A 21,217-nucleotide genomic window follows, 5' to 3' on the forward strand; every position below is an offset into this window, starting at 1 on the left:
AAAGGAAGATCCAGAACCCTTCCTCATTTCTTAAGAATACGATAAATGAACAGTCATGGAAATTTATATTTTTCTGTTGCATCGGAAACATAATCTGGTGGAAGACAAATCAGATATGTAGCAAAACGTTCACTCCTCAAACTGGTAACTAGTAAATCAGCCACTGATCTGAAATGAGGTCTCAGATAATAACATTTTTTGATCAATGAAGTTGTTAATGAAGACTGCTGGGGTACACCACTAGTGAGTGACTGCTCTCCAGCTGGACTTGATGCCACTGATCACAACCCTTTGAGGACATCAGTTCAGTCAGTTTTCAGTCTATCTCACTGTCCATTTATCTAGTCTTTGTCAGTTCTTCAGTGAGGTTTTTATGGGAAACAGTGTTGAAAGCTTTGCCAAAGTCAAGATATCAACCCCCCGCCCACTGAAAAGGTCATTCCACTGTAGAAGGTTGTTAGGTCCCTTTCATAAGTCCATGCAGATGACTCCCAGTTACCTTCTAGTCCTTCCTATGTTTCCAAATGATTTCCAGGATTATTTGCTCCGTTACCTTCCCAGGAGCTGAAGTGAGGCTGACGTACCTGTAGTTTTACAGATTCTCCTGCTTGACTCTCTTGAAAATAGGAGTGACATTTACTTTTTTCCAGTCCTCAGAAACTTCTCCCAATCACTACGACCTCTCAGAGATCACCCTCAAAGAGAGTAACCTCACAATGACGTGGGCCAGCTCCTTCAGCTGCTTGTGGGTGCATCCTATCAAGTCCCACGGACTTGTGTATCTCCAGTTTGTTTAAATGTTCCCTGGCTTGATCCTCCTTCACCAAGGGTAAATCTTCATTACTCCGGACTTTTCCATTGGTCTCAGGGGCCTGTTACAACTACAGTGAAGAAGGCATTGAGTACCTTCGCCTATTCTATGTTCTTTTTCATGCGACCCCCTACCACATTCAGCAGTGGACCCAAATCTTCTGTCATCTTCCTCTTGCTGCTACCTGTAGAAGTCTTTCTTGTTGCCCTTCACATCCTTTGCCAGATTCAACTCCAGCTGGGCTTTGTCTTTCCTAATCCCATCCCTGCATGCTCATGCAGTCTCTATAGTCTTCCTGCGTCACTGTCCCTGCTTCCACCCCTTGTATGCTTCCTTTTTATGTCTGAGTCTTTTCAGGAGCTTCTTTTTCATTCTTGCAAGTCTCCTCCACCTTGTCCTGTTTTTCTGCTTGTCACAGTGGACTGTCCTTGAGCTTGGAGGCCTCCTGGACCCCTTTTCCCTCCAGGACTGTATCCCACCAGATTCTTCCAAGCAGGTGCCTGAACAAGCTAGAATCTGCTCTCCTGAGGGTTGTGATTTTTCTGTTTGCCCTGCTCCCTCCTCTTGGGAACATGAATACCACCATCTCATAGTCATTGCATCCAAGGCTACCCCCAGTCTTTACATTCCTGAGTAGTTCTTCTTTTTTTGAAGGAAGCAGGTCCAACAGAGTGCCTCCCTTATAGGCTGCTCAATCACCCATGTTATGAAGTCATCATCAATACAATCCAGAAACCTCCTGGATCCTCCTGAACCTCTCTGCATCTACAGCAGATATTGGGAGTGGTTAAAATCTCACAGAAGGACCAGGGCCTGTAAACATAGGCTTCTTCCAGTTGTCTGAAGAAGGCCTTACCCTCTTCTTCTGGATCAGGTGGTCCATAGCAGACACCCAAGGTCGCCCATACTGTTCTGCCTTCTAATTCATAAGCTCTCATCTGGCTCATCATCCATCCCTAGGTAGAACTCTATGCCTTCCTACTGCTTCTTCACATGCCACTCTGCCTCCTCACCATTCTGGCCCAGCCTCTGAAAGGTCTGTATCCATCCATCCCAAGATCTCTCTGATCCCAGAGAGACTATAGCTCTGCCATCGCATGTAGACTTCTAATTTTTCCTGTTTTAAAAGTGGATAGAGGAAAGGATATAGAGGTAATATTACAACCATGTACAGAGAGCTCTTTCTATTTGCGGTTGTTCAAGGAGTGCTTTTCTTGGGATGTTAGCCATCAGTTCCTCTCCTCCTGGAAAAGGCAGCAAGTATTAGCCACCTAGGTGCCAATTATGATTGCTAATTAAGTCTATATGTTAGCTGCTATTCTTTCCTTCTAGAGAGGATAGTAGCTAACAAAATGATCTGACAGCACTCCTAAAGTAGAGTACAGTTTAAGCTTACCCATGGGAAAACACCACAGTCAAAGAAAAAAGGGTATTTAAAACAGTACAAATTCTACCTTCCTCAAGGTTCTTAATTCGTAGAACTGCAGAATAATTCAGGTTGGAAGGGACCTTGGAAGGTCTCTTGTTCAACCTCCTGTGCAAAGCAAGGTCAGCCCTGATGTCAGATCATCTTGCTCCAGTGTTTATCCAGTAGAGTCTTGAAAATCTCTAAGGACAGAGACTGAATAGGCTCTGTGGGAAACCTGTTTCAATGATATACTGTCCTAATGGTGAAAAGGTTTCTTCTTATAGCCAGTTGGAACCTCTCTTCTTTCAATGTATGTCCATTTTCTCATCATACATCACTGTGAAGAGCCTGGCTTCATTTTTTTGACAACCTCCTCTTGATAGCCAGAGGCTGTTAGGTCCACATGAAGTCACCTCTTCTCCAGGCTGAAGAAGTCCATCTCCCTCAGCCTCTCTTCGCAGGGCAAGCGTTCCTGCCCCAACCATTGTGGTGGCCCTTCACTGAACTCTTCCTTTGATGTGCTGGCTATGCTTCTGTTAATACAGCCCAACATGCTGGTGGCATCCTTTGCTGCCAGGACACACTGCAGGCTCATGCCCAGCCTCTTCCTTGTGGATAAGCCTGGACAGCTACCTCCAGTCCTCACAAAAGCAATGTAAAATATTTTTGAGTTTTCTCTTTGTGGCTTTGCTAATGTGATCAGTAACTGCAGGATGGCATAAAGAATAACATTTTCCCAGTTTAATAGACTGATACAAGCATTTGATTAGCCCTACCTGCTAGCACCTTGCTGGTACAGTGGTATCATGTTGATGTCTTGCTATTCCCTTAGCAGTCCTGATTAATCCTGACCTAGATTAAAACCTTAAACACATTATTATTCCAATAATGCTACTTAACTAAATAATAGATATCCCATTCTATTGGGATTCTATAAAGGTGTTATGTTCTGCTTTCAATTTCCTAAATTCTTTCCTCATATATTTTCAAAGATGCAACAGAAGAAAGCATGAGAAGTGTATGGAACTGGAGTGTGGGCCTTCCAAGAGACAAAGATATGAGGAAATAAATGACTGTAAGTTTTAGTCTGACTTGGTATAGCCTGTCACTTCTTATGAATTGAAAGAGGAAGCTCAGTATCATAGCAGCTCTGATAGCTGGTGCCTTCCTTTTTGAGGGAAACAGGCCAAGAGAGTTTGTTTCCTCGAATGAAGGTGACATCTGCGCATAGGCAAGTTACAAAGTTGGTGAATACGTGGATCCAAGGGCATGATGCGGAAAGCTGGGTAAATCCTCCTCACTCCACTTCAAATGAGTGGCCTGGGAGAAGTTATTTCAATACAAAGTTGTGAAAGAGTGATTTATAGTGAGGCTTGCTAATTAACAATGAATGCATTATCAATGATGAATAATGAGGCTATTGATGTTGTACTTTTTCATGTGTAATATTGCTACTACTATATACTTTCCTTTTGACAGATCTCCTGCTTGTTTCTTAGGTGATCTTTGAGGACTGTTGACAAATCTGACAATGGGAAATAATACCTGCAAAAGAGCTCACCTCAGGAAGAACTGCTTGAGGGACTATAGGTTTCTAGACCAGATTCTGACTGTCTAATTTTTACTACATATACATAATCTTACTCTAATAACAGCATAAGCAGTAACATATGCTATATTTTATAGTCTATTAAATAGTACACTGATCATAGCAATAACTATAATATTTCTTGTAAATCTTAACAACTGGTATCTACAAGATTCATTGTGAAATATTGAAGTTTGTTGAACAAATAAACAAAAACAATTCAAGTACCAAGGATAATTCATGAAAATATGTTTTGCTCATTTATTTCAGCAATTAAATTTCAACTGCTTTTGATATTTCATAACATGATACACACTTACGCATTTTGCAAAAAAAAAATGGTTTAATAATTTGAGCTGTCAGTAAAACACTCTAATGCCTAATATTTGTTGAGAGATAGAAAGTGATTGCCAGTTTTTAGTGTGGATTTCACAACGTGCAGATTAATGAAGTGAGAAAGGTTATGCTGTTTTTCAAACAATCATTTAACCAGCATTTATTTAAGAATTGATTTCTAAAATTAATCTTCCCATTGACATCAGAAAGGGCCAATTCAGCTGTTTGTTTGTTTGCTTGTTTTTTCCTTTTCCTCAAGTTTCTTCTAAGCATGCACTTACCTGGTTGAAATGAAGTATAATGATGAAAAAATTTCTCAGATGCTGTGTTATGTCAGAGTAGAGCTTTTCTTATCATTAAGCTCTACAGCAGCTTTTCCCTCCTGTTTCCTCCCAAGAAGAAAGAGCAAACATGGGAGTGCGTAACACATGCCACTAATCAAAATCAAAAAGGTCAATCAAAAGGACTGAGTCTTCACTATCAACTATGAAGATTTTTTCTGGTTGTGAGTACTGCAGGGAGAAACCACACTTTTCTAATCTCAAAGTAAGGCTGCTACTATGTTACAACGGACTACACCTTTAGTCCATCTGGAAATTAAGCTTGGACCAAAACATAGCAGCTAAGTCCCTATGGAAAGGATTCAGAGATGGACTGAAAACATGACTGAAGATAAAGTCAAGGCCCCAGATAAGAAGAAGTCAACAGCAAGGTATAGTTGTACGTCTTTAATTTAGAGATATAATGAGTAAGAGGGGAAACAGTCAAAATGAATAAAATAACATATAATATATAAAAAGTAAGCCAGAAATTTGTTTTTAATCTTTTAATGTAAAAGTATATGTCAGCTTATGTTTCAGGGAATGAACATCCCTGGGTGAATTGGAAAAAAAGTGCTGCTATCAATAGGATGTTTTTAATAATTTCTTGCATCTCAATCTTAAGCAGCAATGAATTGAGCCATGGGGTCAGTCACAGGAGAGTTAGCTAAAGGGAGAGCTGCTCTTGCCTGCTGTGGCAATAGCCTAACTCTGAACCTCTCAACCTGGCCTTGGTGAGGACACTTTAGTCTGTGCCTCTGGGCTTTCTTTTTTCCCTCTGCTCTGCAACTTTACTTCAGGCGTGGAGACGAAATGAGAAGATTTAGATTTGTCTTTAAGGCATGTTAATTCCCACGCTGAGTTAGGAAGCTGTCTCTTCACAAACTGTGTGAACTTCAGCACAATCTGATGCGTTTTTTTCCAGACAATTCATTAACTTTTTCCTTAATTTCTGTAGACATGCTTGTCCTCTGGACCTGTGGCTGCCTCTGAGACAGAAAACAGTTTAAGAAAATGGAGTTCCTGAGGGGATGTGTTATAGGATACTACAAGGCCTTGCTTTGAGACTGCTTATTCCTATTTACTTTGCAGTCAAAGGTATACCACAAGTCTGTTCTGCATTGGTGTAGAAAGGGCATAGCCACATAATATTTAAAAGTATTCACTTCAGACTGTCTAAAGTTTTAAGCTAGTATGAAATCTTTTGAAACTTTTTGAAGGTATTGTGAATAACTTGGAAACCAAACAGATTAAACGAGCACATTTAATGTAAGGTATTGTTGCTGAGTGCCTTGGCAGTGTTGTTTGTTTTTTTGGCTATATATATATATTACTTTCTGTCAGCTGATACTTTGAGAATGATGAGAAAGGACTTGTTATTCCTACAGAAAACTGAATTGTACTTGACAAATTGTCTTTAGTCAAATATTCTTTATAGAAGATAATTGGGAGAAGTCAGGCTAAATCCCAACAGCCGTATCAAACTGAGGGCTACTTACAAAAATATTTTTACCCTGCAGATAGAGGAACGAACAGGAGTATGTAAGTGACAGTTTGAGCTAAAAGGAAGCATCTTTCTACTTCGACTATAATGCTAATGGGAATAGCAGGTACAAGCTCTGTGCTATATTCCAAAATTAAATTCACTTGAAGAACAATATTTAATACCAGTAAAGCACCCAAGAAGAATATCCTCGGTAGACAAATAAGTAAAAAGCTTATGCAATGGAAACAGGAGGAGGCTCGTTATGACAAAAATAATAATAGAAATAATAATAATAGAAAGGGGAAAAAGCATCCCCCATTTTTTTGGATTTAATCTACTGATTTCAGTTTATAGTAAATTAGTAATTTACAGATGTAGTCATTTATAGATGAAGCTGGTCATACCCTATAGATGTTTAGACTTTCAACTGTGGGAGTTTTAACTTAGGCATCTAGCTTATGGCTAAATTTTAGGAGACTAGTGAAAATATAATCTTTAATTCTCTAAATAACAGGTGTCTTTGAAGATGCCTACAGGGACGACCTGTCTGCTCAGCTTAAGTGCTTAAACATAGGCAGGCAGAGCCTTTTTCTGTAGATTTGCAAAGGCATCTTCTTATCTCCAGTGACTATTGACATTTTCTTCAGGACCACTATTTTGCTCTACTACCATCTACATTTTAGGCATAAAAGCGTTGATGGAGCCACACAGATTAAGCAAGCAAACTGGACCAAATACACTGATGCAGAGAGGCACACACTTTTTGCAACTATCCCAGGTATTAATTGTGCATTTATTTACTGAATAAAATTACTAGCTTCAAAAATTACGACCTAAATATTTTGGCCTTATCCCAAAGATGTGATAGTAAACTTATTTAGTGCTTTTTCACTTTGCAAAGCTCCAAATACTTAAATGTCTGTTGTCATTGTACTCCTATGTACCATTCAGCATGGTAATTACCTTTCTCTCAGGGAGCAGAGTTCCAGGGAAAGAAATTACTGAAGAACTAATCAAATTAATTTAATCAGTGTAATTGCACAAAGTGTAGGTTTTACTTACTGCATGCAACAGTAGAACAGTTAAGGCTGCAGACTTTATCTTATGTAGGACTCTTCTTGGAATGACTTTGTGCAAATAAGATTTTTCCTTGATAATATTTTATGGTTTATTTGAAGCACGTTCAATATGACAGAGATTAGATTCTACTAGTCTAACAAAACACATGGCTGTAGAAGTGCACTGGCCTAATGTGTAACTATGTATGGCCATCAAGAGACATCAGATCCTGTATCATACTACATATTGTTTAGTCTTATGTCATTTGTTGTCATTTTCTTTTAGAGTAAGAAATTATCTGTTTCTGTAGTTTGGAATTTGCAAGAGAAATGTAGCCTTGCATTGTCTTTCTCCAAACTGAACAACACTTCCTTAGGCCACATTTTGCTTGTCTGAAGACGAACCAAACAATCTAGTTTCCAAGGGTTACCCTTTGCACTCCTCTGTTAACAGAGAGGACAGAAATCACTTTTAGGAAGAATTAGGATCCTTCCTCTCTCTCACAAAGTCTTACAACTTTGCAGTTAGGTATTCAAAATATTACTCTCGGTAAGGAGAACATGTAAATGATTCAAAAGCAGCTATTTCACATTAAAAACTCCTCAGAATATCTTATTTTATCAAGGGATACTTTACCTTGTAAGCTTTGATATAGAATGACAAATGTGGGGGAAATGTAATTTAGCTTACAACTCTGGTCTTTCATACATGAATATTCTCTGCCTTCAGCCTTCTGAACCTTAACTCTGATTTGACTTAGTTTCTGAAAGCTGTGCACTGTAGTCATGCCACCTACATAGAATGATTGAAGAGACACCTCTTAGCTACCATTTTCTTCGGCTAGTTCCCAAGATTCTAGGTCAGTAGAGCTCAAACAAGAGGCAAAGAGGAGTTAAGACTGGGAGCACAGAGGTAACCCTCCCAAGACAGCTGCTAAGGTAAGCAGGTAGTTTTTTTCTTCAAAAAACCTCTGCAGACTTTATATATGGAATTTAAAAGAAGTTCAGTTGAAGGAAGAAATGCAAAGGATCTGTGCTAAGCAAAAAATTGCAGGACTGATCTCTGAAGCTGAGCAGTATATACAATGCTTTGGCAAGGAAACAGTATTTGCAAGCATGTCTTGAATTCTACATAGTAGTAAAGAAAATTTTGTTGATAAAAAGATTACCTAGACTAATAACCACAAATTTAATTTACTTAAAAAGCTGTTCACAGGGAACGATGCTCAGAAGCTGCAACAAGACTTGCAGGGTTTTGAGCTGTATAAAGCACCTAAATCATACTCACCTCGTCTTTTAGAGCATGTAACCAAGCTTTTCCTGTATGAAATTTAAGTTCAGGGATCAAAAAAAAACAGTGGTGGTTGATGAGTAGTTCTAAAAATAATAGTGATGGCAAAGTACTGGATTTTAGCTACAAAATACACTGCTCATGTGGCTTTCTGACCATATCTGCACAGAATCACTTTGATTTGCTTTAAATACCTTTGCTAAAGTCAATGCTTAGAATATTCTGATGTGGAGTTAGGTGATATGAGTAATATGCCAGTATTACATAGGTGTCTTCTCCATCTTGAAATGAGATGTCAAGGATAGCTACATGTTATAGGAAGTGAGAAACTTCAGTGTGAGAAGGGGTAAAGAAGCTTTTTGATTATAAATAATAATAATATGATCCTGGTGCAAAGAAAGGTCTTAGTTCAGAATCATTTTTCCTGTACGGTATGGCTACAGTGCCATTACTGAAATATGATGCAGTGGGCTAATCCAGGCTGAGTTCTCATCTTCCACAGATCAGGTTAGTCAGTTTAAAGTTAGCTTAAGTGTGTCTTCACAGCAACTGCAATGAAAAGCTTGCCAGAGATCTATTCTTTATTCATCATCAATGGAATATGAATCAAAATTAGATTTAGTGTTGAAATGGAATTAGAAATCTTTGATAGGGACTCTAAAAGGAGTTTGAAGTCTCAAATCTCTTTCCTCTGTTGTTGCAATTATGGAGGACAGGTCTAGCTTGGGCTGAAAAGTTCTGGTCTCTGGAAAAGAATCCTGAGGGCTTTAGAAGAAAATGAAGAGAGCTTTCTCATCTAGTGCATTTGGATTAAGTTTTGCTTGTTGAATATCTTTCTTTTTAATTAATCACTTCAAAAATAAAAAGAAATGGCATTGAGAAGTGGGAGCCATGCTACACTCTTCTCAGGTAAAATATTATTGACTACAGAACCTATTCTTTCAAGAAGTTATCAGGATACATGAATTTCTTTTCTGAGATGCTTGGACTGAATGAAATCAAAGATAGCTTATGTGAAAAAATATTCAGGGAGAGACCAACACAATGAATTCTGATGTTTTAGGACACCTCTCTTGTGGCATATTGGTGATATCAAGTGGTCCATGCTAAAAATGGTTTTAAATGGATACATCCGGAAGGAAGTAAATGAAAAAAAAAACAACTAAACAAAAAAAAAAAGGAAGTGAAGACCTAATTTTCAGATGTTCTGGGGGAAGAAGAGTTGCATCCCAACAAGACTTTCCTTAAACTTTTTTGACATTGAAAAGATGGCAGGAGAAAACATGTCAGCTGGGCCCAAACAAGAAGCCTGCTGCCAGAGGCTCTTCCATCAGGCAGTATTGGAAAGAGGTGAGTGGAACATTTCGGAGTGGATTACATGCATAGCTTGATAGAAAACAAAGTATAACACCAAAACTGAAGTTTCCTTCAAAGTCTTATATCAGGCAGCGGTAACACTCATTAAAATAATGTACTGTCTTCTGAGTAAGTAAATATTAACTTGCTCTAACCTATGTGGTAAACAAATAGAGTCATTTTTCTTTATGTAAGACCTAAATAAGACTTATTATTTGTTGTTCATTTCTGTTTTAATTGTATTCCAATTTTAAAATTAAAAAATATAAATAAATCTTCCATATATATTAGAGTTTCTATTTTCATACAAGCATATAGTAAAAGTTAATAAGATAAGATTTATTATATGAGTAGAAGATTATGCCTCTGAACATCTGGGTATTTCTGAAATTATAGTTAACGACTATGACGTGCAACGTGTGAAATAAGAATCTGGAGATCTCAAAAATTATTTATGGATTTAGATGGACAGAATGACATGCTTCTGTCTACTTTGAAAATAAAACTCAAACTTTATAAATCATAGGCTTACTTTGTAAATTATTTCTAAGTAAATATATGAAGATTTAACACCTGCTATAAGTGAAACTGCATCTCTTTGATTCATGATCACTAACATATTAAATATATTCTGCTTTTGAGATAATGTGTGTTATGAAAGATTTCTTCAAAATGTGTAGGCAGCTTTCCTCAAGTGACTCTCATATCTTTTAGAAAATACAAGCATTATATGAAAGCTGCATGTTTAGAAATGGCACTTTTAATGAATAAATCCTCAAAGTTTTCACAAAACTTACTCTATAAATCACTTTGACATTTAAGATTAGCATCATATTCTTTCCACATTCCTTTGCAAAAAGGATAGAAAGAGCTGCTTTAAGCTTGAGAAAGATAAAAATATATTGAGTGCACTTGTAATATTTGTATAGACATAAAGTAAAAAAAAAAAAAGTTGTCTTCAATTTTTTATGACTTTGGTTTTATCACTATGAAAATGACCTTGCAATTTACACTGTGTAAAAGTTTAAATAACCGTAGTTGCTTCTGCTTACATATTCATCTTAGTCTTATAATGCCGTTGGTGTCACATATTTAATTCATGTATTTAATGCAGATGATATGGAACATAGTGTCTTGAATAAGTTCACTAGATTTATTTTTCTGCAAAGTCTTAGACTGGATTAATGCAATAACCTCTTATCTTTAAATTTGAATATAGCTATGATGGATCTATATTTGTAAAACTGTTGTGATGAGCTGACTTTAAGTAGTAGTTATTATGGCAAATTCAAGAAGTGTTCCTTTCAGCAGTTTCACACAGATCATAGTACAGGAGATCAGAAAGGTTAAAAGAGGAAATGCTATAAAGTTCCTTTAATGGATTCAAAGGAGCATTTCATTTATCTTTATTTTACAGCTTTTGCTGCTTTCTCATACTCTTGCTCAATAGATACTCTGAACCGTTTCTCTTAGATTGCACTTGCCCCAGGCCAGAGTGGGAATAACTCTGATCCTCCAAGCTCCCAAACCTTTTGTCACTGTTAAAATGTACTTCTCGATATGAAATAACAAGCAAAGCCCACCCTGCCTTGACAGCTCTTGATGATAAGCATTAGTATAGAGATGCCCTAGTAATGGGACTGAATCTGATGGAACTGTTTTCCTAGCACCTGAAAAATTTTCCTCTCCAAGGCAGCACTGAGGCATATTTAAATGGAAAGGAAGAGAAATATGTTGTCCTATGTAGCCGTGGCACTCTTTAAAGAAAAAATAACTGAATATCATTGAAGAGAAAATCAGGATTAAAAGTAAGGGGTTCAAGATGTTACTCTCGGCCCCATGCTTTTGGGGTGTCGAATTTTAATGTTATCTTCTTAACTGACACATCATTCAAAATCACGTAAAAAGATACTCTAAGAAGGTGACCAAAAGGGCATTTTTGCAAAACTGTGGCAGCTCTGGGGAAAAACAAAACAAAACAAAAACAGAGAGAGAAATAATTAATTTATTAAGCTTGTGCAATAATTTCCAGTATCCTTCCTGGAAAGGACGTATCTTCACTGGAGATAAATCATACCATTAATGCTTCCTAACATGAAAGATACTGTGTCATGTAAGAAACTTGAGATGATTTATCCAAGTTTCTTCCCTTTATTCTTATAAATACGAAAATATAAACATATGCATCTTTATCATACTACTTCTCTGTTAGGCTCATTTTCACATACCACTCTTGGATGAAGAACTGATGAAGTAGTTTGTTTATTCTTATTCCCATTGGTAGAGATAGATTTCATAAAAAGCCAATATCTCCCACTTAAGTAAAACACTAGTACAAAACTTGGATATGACTAGAGCTAGGAAAACACTTTAAAGGCAAATCTGAATCTTCATTCAATTTCTTAAGCTAATCAACTTCTGTGGAGTTCACATCCCTTGGTATTAACAAAGAAATGTATTCACAATAGTGTTCCTAAGAAGGAAATTAAGAAAATAAGAAAATTATATTTACAAAAAATGGTTTAGTAATTCATAATCAATAACTACCACTCACTCACTCACACTGCGAATTTGATTTTAAGATTACACTCATTTGGTCAGAGAACACAAACGTGGCACATGCCCTATACATCCAACCAAAGAAGCTTGAAAATTGTATAATAAATACTTTCAGTGAACCATTCACAGAACAGAAATTATCTGAAAAGTAAGCTGTATAAGTATAGAAAGATCATATTCACTTAGATATTTATTTTCAAAAAAAAAAAAAGAAATTAGAAATGCAATAAAGTAACAGGTTGAGAGCATTCTGCTTGCATCTTGGAGAGGAACCATAAAATCACATAATCACAAAATGATTGAGGTTGGAAGGGACCTTTGAAGACTGTGTAGTCTAATCCCCCTGCTCAGAGCAGGGTCAACTGCAGCAGGTTGCTCAGGGCTGTGTCCAGCATAGTTTTGAATAACCCCCAAGGTTGAAGAATCTACAACATCTCTGAGCAGCCTGTTCCTGTGTTCAGCTACGCCCACAGTGAAGAAGCTTTACCTTATGTTTAGGTGGACTTTCCTGTATTTCAGTTTGTGCACTTTGCCTCCCGTCTTGTCACTGGGCATCACTGAGAAGCGGCCGACTCCGTCTTCTTTACCTTCTGTCATCATCTATTTATACAAGTAGATAAGATTCCCCCGACCCTTCTCTTCTTCAGGCTAAACAATCCCAGCTACCTTAGCCTCTCCTTAGTATGACGGATGCTTCAAACCCTTAATCATCTTTCTGGTCCTTCACTGGACTCAGTCCTGTATGTCTGTGTCTCTGTTGTACTGGGGAGCCCCTAACTGGACTCTCAGCAGATGGAGTAGAGAGGAAGGATCACCTCCCTTGGCCTGCTGGCAAGGCCCTTGGGTCTAATACAGCCCAGAAGGCTATTGGTTTTCTGTGCCACCAGGGCACATTGCTGGGTCATGGTCAACTTGTTGCCACCAAGACCCCCAGGTCTTTCTCTGCAAAGCTGGTCTCCAGCTTGTCAGCCCCCAGCCCGCACTGGTGTATGGGCTTATTCCTCCCCAGGTGCAGGATTTGGCACTTCCCTTTGTTGAACTTCAAGAGATTCCTGTTAGTGAATTTCTCCAAGCTGTCAAGGTCCCTCTGAATGGCAGCCCAACCATCTGGTGCCTCAGTCACTCCTTCCAGTTTTGTACCATCTGCCACTTTGCTGAGGGTGCACTCTGTCCCCTCATCCAGGTCATTAATGAAGACTACTGGGGTACACCTCCAGTGAGTGACTCCTCTCCAGCTGGACTTTGTGCCACGGATCACAACTCTATGAGGACATCAGTTCAGCCAGTTTTCAATTTGCCTCACTATTCATTGAAATCCCACTCCATTTATCCAGTCCATACTTTTTCAGTTTGTCAATGAGGATGTTATCAGAGACAATGTTGATAACTTCACCAGTCATGATGAAGAACATGCACTGCTCTCCCTCTTCCACCAACCAGTAATTTCATTGTAAATTAGTCAAGCAGGAGTTCTTTTTCAAAAACCCGTGCTGACAACTCCCAGTCATCTTCTTGTCCTTCACATGATTGGAAATGGTTTTCAGGATTATTTGCTCCAAATACCTTGGCATTTAGGTGAGGCTGACCAGCCTGTAGTTCCCTGGATCTTCCTTCTTGACCTTCACACTTGGGTCAGGAGTTCCTAAAGTCTTGTGAAATCTATGCTGAAGACTAAGAAATGGCCCTTGACAGAAGACTGAAAAACTCACCACTCTGTAGGTATTTAAAGTAGTGTTTTTGAAATAGAAGGGAGGAGACGGGTGTATATGTGCTGAATTGAACTACTTTTTGAAAATAAATTGAACAAGCACATCAATAACATCCGCTTAAATACTTCTAAAACTGAATGTCATTCTGTACAGGGTGGCAGCATAAGCCGGCTTGAGTAGGGAGGTGGAGAGTTTTTTACCTGTGTCCTACTGTAAGGATAGATGGTTAGAGCACTGTATACTCTAATTGGGACATTCTCCAAGGTACTGGCCTTTAAGCATCAAGCCCTCCAGGCACCATTTTCAACTGAACTAAAAAGATTCTGAGGCATCTTCAAAGAAATGGCAAAACTAAGTTCTCAGGGAACTCAGATTCAAAAATGGCTTTTTTTTCTGATCTTTTCGGGGGAAGAAAAATACTTCAGGAGTCATCTCAGGTACCCTCTGTTTTTTTTGCCTTAGCTCAGATTTAGGTTCCTATAGCAGATTCCTCCCTAAACTTTAGGTGCCAAGACTGTATTAGGTACTTTAATAGCACTTTATAATATTGCTAGATGTATGAAAGTTCCTGAATTTCTATTTCACTGTGGGCAGCCAACCAGAAATTCCCGGTCCTGAAATATAATTTGCAAATATATCCTCTTTGGAGGTGGTTGTTTCAGAACCTGGGTTGTGAAATAACAACCTAAAATATGAAACTACAGATGGCTTACCTGTAGGCTTCTAAATTATCCATGGAAAGCCTGCACAATTTGCTGAGTTTGTCTTATGTTTTCTTAGAGTATATATGACAGCAGAAAAACAGATGTCAAATTTAAACTCATGAAATCCTTTCTATATTGCACACATTGCCTTTTTCTTTAAGTATTATTCAGTTACTATAAAAGGCTATTACTGTCAATAAACAAGGTGGTTGTATTTTCTTTAAATGTGATGAAACTGAAGTGCATAATAATTATTTTATTTTTATATCTGGATCTCACAGGGGATTAAGATTCCTGTCACAAATGTAATGAATAATATGATGTTTCATATTAAGGTGATTAAGTAAATATATCAGAAACTTAAATCTACGAGGAATACAAGACATACTGCTACTACTTTGCTTTCTACAGGCCTATACCAGTATGAATGTAACCAAGTGTGAATATGGAGTTCAATATGTTCTATAAACAGCTAATATTTACATCATCTTCTGAACTGACCTGAAGGTAACTTGAGCTTTCAAACGGTCATGTGGAAGTGTTAAACTTTCTGGAACGTTTTAGCTCTGCCTGAGAATTGCTTTTGCTTGAGTTGGAGCTAGCTAACTCAGAAAAATATTCGGCCTATCTTTATGCTGACAGACCCAAAAGTGTTTTTCATCTCCCAGGTCTGGGTGCATGCACTGGCTAACGCTTGGTTTACTTTAGCTTGCATATATTCTATTTTCCGTATATAAAGGGAGCAATACAATTTTCCAAAGAATATACCTCCAAATGAAACAATTATCATGAATATAGGGTGTATAGTCAAGCTCCAACATAGACTCAGATCTTACTTTTATTTTCTGGCTGTTACTAGCTATTACTTTATTTTTTATGTTAAGGATTCAGTTATAAGGGCTCAGTCAATTTAATTGTAATCTCTGACTCAGATTTCTCTTTACCTTTCACCTGAGGATATAGTCTAATACTGCAAAAGGAGACAAGAAACAGCATATCTAGAAATCTCACCATTGATAAAGAAGGCTGGCATCTGTCCTTAGGCTTAGTAAGCATCAGATAACGGACATTTCCAACTACCTATTGTAAACAAGTTCTTGAGATCACTCTGTATATAGACACAAGTTACTGCAGACCTGTATTACGCACTTTTAAAACCTTACTCCAAACTTACCATCAGAATGGAAAAAGATGAAAGTCTGTAGCTCTAATATATACTTGCAAAATGTCTTGTTTCTGTATATGAGACCAATTATCAGAGATCATCATCAAAAGAGATCACCAGCTGCTAGTGACAGTGATAAAAAAGGAGCTAGCAGGAAGACTGAGGAGAATGCTCATTCATTTGTAGAGGTATGATTTACAAACTTGAATATAAATCTGGAAAATTTCACCAGTAGCAGATAACCTGCCTGGAGTTTTCAATAACGTGAGGTAAAAGAAAGCACTAAAATCTGATATTGGTCATGCAGATAGGATTAGGATGCTTATCCAGTGCCTGACAGATGTGTTCTGTCAATGTAGAAGCCACAAAACAAAATCTTGCAAATGCAATAGAGGCATTTGTTGGTTTGCACATTACAGAAATAGTCTTTATGATTATTTTCTAGGTGAACTTTATGTTGTAGGCGATATCTTCTTCTAAGCTATTTGACACGAAACTGTGAAGCAGGTGATGTTGACCCAAGTGTGCGTGAGAAATATTAGGACTGGAAAAGAAGACAGAGCTGCAACTTTGTGCCTGCAAGTGAGTACAGATGGGGAAGGAAGAAGAATTACAGATTAAAGACATAATATGATTATTAGGAATTTAGAAGTGTTGCAGAGGTTGTGTTTTTAAACAGATTAAGTCTAGAGTATCTGTGGTTTAATATTTTGAAGAAATCCAGAGTAATATTATCAAACTGATACTGAAACAGCTGAAAAATCAAATTGAAGTCCGTCTTTAAAATTATGGGATAACATGCTGGCCAGGAGAGGTACTTGCCAAAATATAATCTAATGGAATCTTACAGTGAGACAATATAATTAAGGAACTACTATTGCTAAAAAAAAAAAGTTCTGTAAACTCTTACATATACTACCAAAAGTGAAGGGCACATAAATTAATGTATTTATACACAAGACATACAAGTTTTATATAATAGCAACAGGCAGCAGTGTTCTACAGGCTAGACCTTGTTTGCATGATGTTACTGTTATAAAAGGTGAAAAGTATTGATAAAACAAAAATACCTTCAGCTTCTCGCAGAAAAGGAGAAAGAAGGAGACAGATTAAAAGTTAAAGTCACTGATTAGAAATAGATCATAAAAAAATCAAGGGAGTCAAAGAGTATCAAAGAAGGCCCTAGGAAAAACAATACTGGAATTAAAATCTCTTTAGACTCTTCAGAGCACCAAGACAAAAGAATTCAAATACTGAGAAGGTATCAGAGACTTTATATAAAAGCTCTCTGCATATTATCCTTTTCCTTTGTTTCTTTTTGAGGGTAAGATGTAAGAATAGCTGTTTCTTTACAAAGTAGCATTCAAAACGTGATTGAACATTTGAAAACAAGAGTGAAAGTCTGTAAGAAGACCGACAGAAACATATAGGTCCCCCTCTCTCCCTCATAAGCTCAGTTTCTATTCTTTGCTTCTTGTTCAATTAAAGATTCATGTTAGTTTTGAGCTATGACTTAGACTTCCCATAATTCACCACTAGAAACTACAGTAACTACAAGTACAGTCTTTACAGAAAAATTGTGGGTTATCCATGTGTAGGTACATCAGCTAGAATATCCCATGAGGCAAAAACTTTAGCATCTTTCATGCAAGTATCAGGTTTGCACTGAAGATGAGCACTCATTAACGAAATGGAGGCAGTGTTAAACTGCAGGAAAACCAGCATTTAAGCTTTGATGGATAAAAGTTACACTATAGTAACTTTGCCAATTGCATGTCTATTGACATGGTCATGCAGAGCTACCCACCATTTTGGGTGTCTCTCAAGCATGACGATCTGACACCAGTGAACTGGTAATAGGTTCATGTACACTGTGGACAGCTATTGATCTGGTGAAGCTTGACAGAAGACCTACAGTAGCCAGGGATACTTTATGTTCCACCAGTACCATATTTCTAATTTTCCTTTTTGTCACCCAGGAAGCCTGTGATGAACAACACTCCTTGCAAAACGGAATAGGCATGTAATTGCCTTCTTTCTTCCTTTTCTTGATTATATTCCAACAAACTCAGTAGAACCTTAACAGGTCAGGGACTGCTATTTTGGGATGCCTAAGTGCATCAACTGAAAGGAAAATATGTCCTCCAAAGCCATATGAATATAGCAATGCCTTATAAAACAGCATTCAAAAAAGGCATCTCTATGCTGTTTGCTTCTGATATTATATCTTCTAAAATTTTTTCTTCTTTTTCCTTCTGATATCAGGTCTAGACCTCTGGATCTTTCTTTAAAATCAGTTCAGTTACGGAAAAGAATGATTGAAGAACATCTTTTTTGGATGTTGAGCAATGTTGCTGAATTATAGCCAGCACTGTCACTAAATCATTCATTGCAGAACATTATATTGCTTGAGAGTTTCCTTAATATTTTTTGCATAATAAAAATAATATTAGCAAATATAGTAACAGAAGTATTAGGTCTCTACCTTCATTTTCAAAAAAACTTCATTATTCAAGATCCAAAATGAAGAGATTGGACTGCTCTGGAACAAAATTCCTCTGTAGAAAACAATTGCTGGCTGCTCAAGGACATACAGGGTGGCATTTAGACTTACTAGTAAGCCTACTTATCCAGCATAAATGAATCCTTGCTTAAAAGTAATACATCCAGAAGGAGATCGTCATTCTCTAGACTCCTTTACAGAACAAAAGGATCAGAACAATGTAAAGTGGAATGCAACAGCTCAGTTTTGACAAGAGCATTTCTCTTCCAAGCATGGCAATTCGGTAGTGAATTATTATAAAGATATAGAAAGAGAGACAGACAGAGTCAGCAGTAAGCAGTGGCTCATACAGATTCAGGATAGTACTGAAGCACATAGAATCACAGAATGGTTTGGGTTGGCAGGGACCTCTGGAGATCATCTAATCCAACCCCCCTGCTCCCCCTGCACCTACAGCAGGTTGCCCAGGACCACGTCCAGATGGCTTTTGAATATCTTTAGGGACAGAGACACTACAATCTCTCTAGGCAGCAACATAAACTCTCTGGGCAGCAAAGACTGAAGAAGATAAGCAGACTACATTGCTTCTACAACATATATACCTTCCCAAGACCGTGGAGACCTGGAGGGAGGGGTATCAACGATTGTAGGAGATGGGAATAAAGGCAACTTAAAATTGTTCACCTTATTTCTGATAACAGTATATTCCATTTTATTAAGATATGACTTATTTTGGGAAGTCGTAGTATCCAAATACCCTTCTCCCCCACTTAGGGGAGTTTATTCAGTAAACAAGCATGCTGAGCTTCAGCTGAACCACCTCCTTCAGTAAAACATCTATAATTTCAGTAGGTTATCAAAAGCAGCTTTCTCAACACATTTTATTCAGACAAAATATTTTCACTTTTCTCTCCTTTCCTCCAATACAAGATAAAGCACATCTATCTGTCAGGAAGGCCTGATGCCAGCAGTCTACTGCATGGGTGCCAAAAGTCTCAGACAGATACATTGTGAATAGCAAACAATAGGGCTTGGGTACTGGAAGTTAATACTTTTCACAGAAGTAGGGTAATAGCGGCAAATGATAGCGACAAAATGAGTGACAAAAAAATCTTGCTTTTCAGAGAGTCGGAATAGCCTGACTTTTGCCGAGAGTCTCCTAGCACTTCTAACTGGAAAATTCAGTTTGCCAAACAGTCCTGGGAGGGTTGCAGGCACCAGATGTAATACTACTACCTAAGATAAAAAATTATATTTTAACTTTTGTTAACTTTTGTTGCATAAAATATTGACTGAATGGTTCAAGAAGTTCCATTTTTGTTAAAAAACCCAAAATGCTTTTGTAGGAGTTTTACAAAGAAAGAAAAAAGAATAAGCAAAAGAAAAAAAAATCAGCCTGATGTTTGAAATGGAATGGATAGCTGCTGAGACACAGAAATATTGTCCCAAATTGTGAAAATTGCAACAGAAAGAACTTATGTGTCATCATAGCCAAAAGATTCTAAAAGAGTGCTTCATTTGGTTGGTTATGATTTAGAAAATAAGAAGTTAGAAAATATATTATATATTCTGTGAGGTAATTACTTAAAGCTATAAAGGACTTTAATCTTCTAGGTTCTGTATAGAAATTAAAAAAAACCCCTAAGTCACAGTGCCAGAGCTGATACTAAGCAGACCTACATCAGGTTATTGCCTTTTCTTATTTACTCTTCAAATAGGTGTGCACTAATCAGCACCCCTGCTACTATAACAAGGAAAATAAGATCTTGTTAGAATGTGAAGGGAAACCTCCCATGGAGAGAAAATTGCCAAGCGTACAGCTCACCAAAATAAGGAGAGCTGAGGGTGACGAGGAGAGAAAGGTGTTAAGATTGTGGGTTTGGAAGCTGACAGATGGAAACCATTGGCTTTGGAAGTGGGAAAAAGTAATGGGAAAAAAAGGAAATAAAAATATTCTCTTCATTTCTACTTCCTTATAGTGAACCCATTTTCTCTTTTGGTTTAAGATTTGTTTAGACAGGAGCCTATCCTATTAATTAAGGGTGGGATTTTGCACAGTCTTTGTTAGCTTATTTGTATTCTCATTACAGACAATGAAAAGTATACTCTTCAACTCAATCAGCCTTAAAACACTATTGACTGCTCTTGAAAACCCCATTGTAGGTTTCCTCAAGGATTTTCTACAATTAAAAAAATTATTTGAATATTTTAGAGCAGAAATGCTTAAATTCTTGTGAACAGCCCACTCACTAAGTCTGCATGTCAATATGCTACTAGCATATACCTCAGTACATGAACAGTGCTGGAAAAAGAGCACTACATTACAGAGCTTGATGATATGTCTTCATATTAAATTTAAATATGTATACATTATATGTATATGTGTACATACACACATATACATATACAAAATACAGGTATATAAACGTATTTGTTTCCCCGAGCTAATTTTATCCTGTTCTATTTTATCAAAAAAAACGGACTCATACTCATTCAGTCCTAGTTTATATCAACTTCATAATCCTCTCTGTGCTTTCCACCATTTAAATCTCCATGGATATACATGAAATAATTGATGTGAAACAATGTGCAATAATTCTTTCACTGAAAAACTCAGTCATTCAATACAACTGCAAAGTAAAGGGTTTGGGCAGTCAACTAGAATACATCGATCCCATGCATCTGGGCATATTTTGCAGGCTCTCCTCTATTGTGAATGCAACTTCAACCTAACTCTTACGAACAGGAGACCATACCGAATGTGGTCTTACATCCCAGGAGGGAGTCCAGGCTGTAGCACAGGATGTCATGAGCAAGATTTGCTGTTCCTACAGAGAAACTTCAAGCAAAGGGATCTTTAGCCTGGCCTGTCAGTTAAGGCACTGAGCAGGCAAGGTAGGGAAGAAGGTAGGAAGATGTTTAC

Source organism: Struthio camelus, chromosome 1 (assembly GCF_040807025.1).
Source record: "Struthio camelus isolate bStrCam1 chromosome 1, bStrCam1.hap1, whole genome shotgun sequence".
NCBI lineage: Eukaryota > Metazoa > Chordata > Aves > Struthioniformes > Struthionidae > Struthio > Struthio camelus.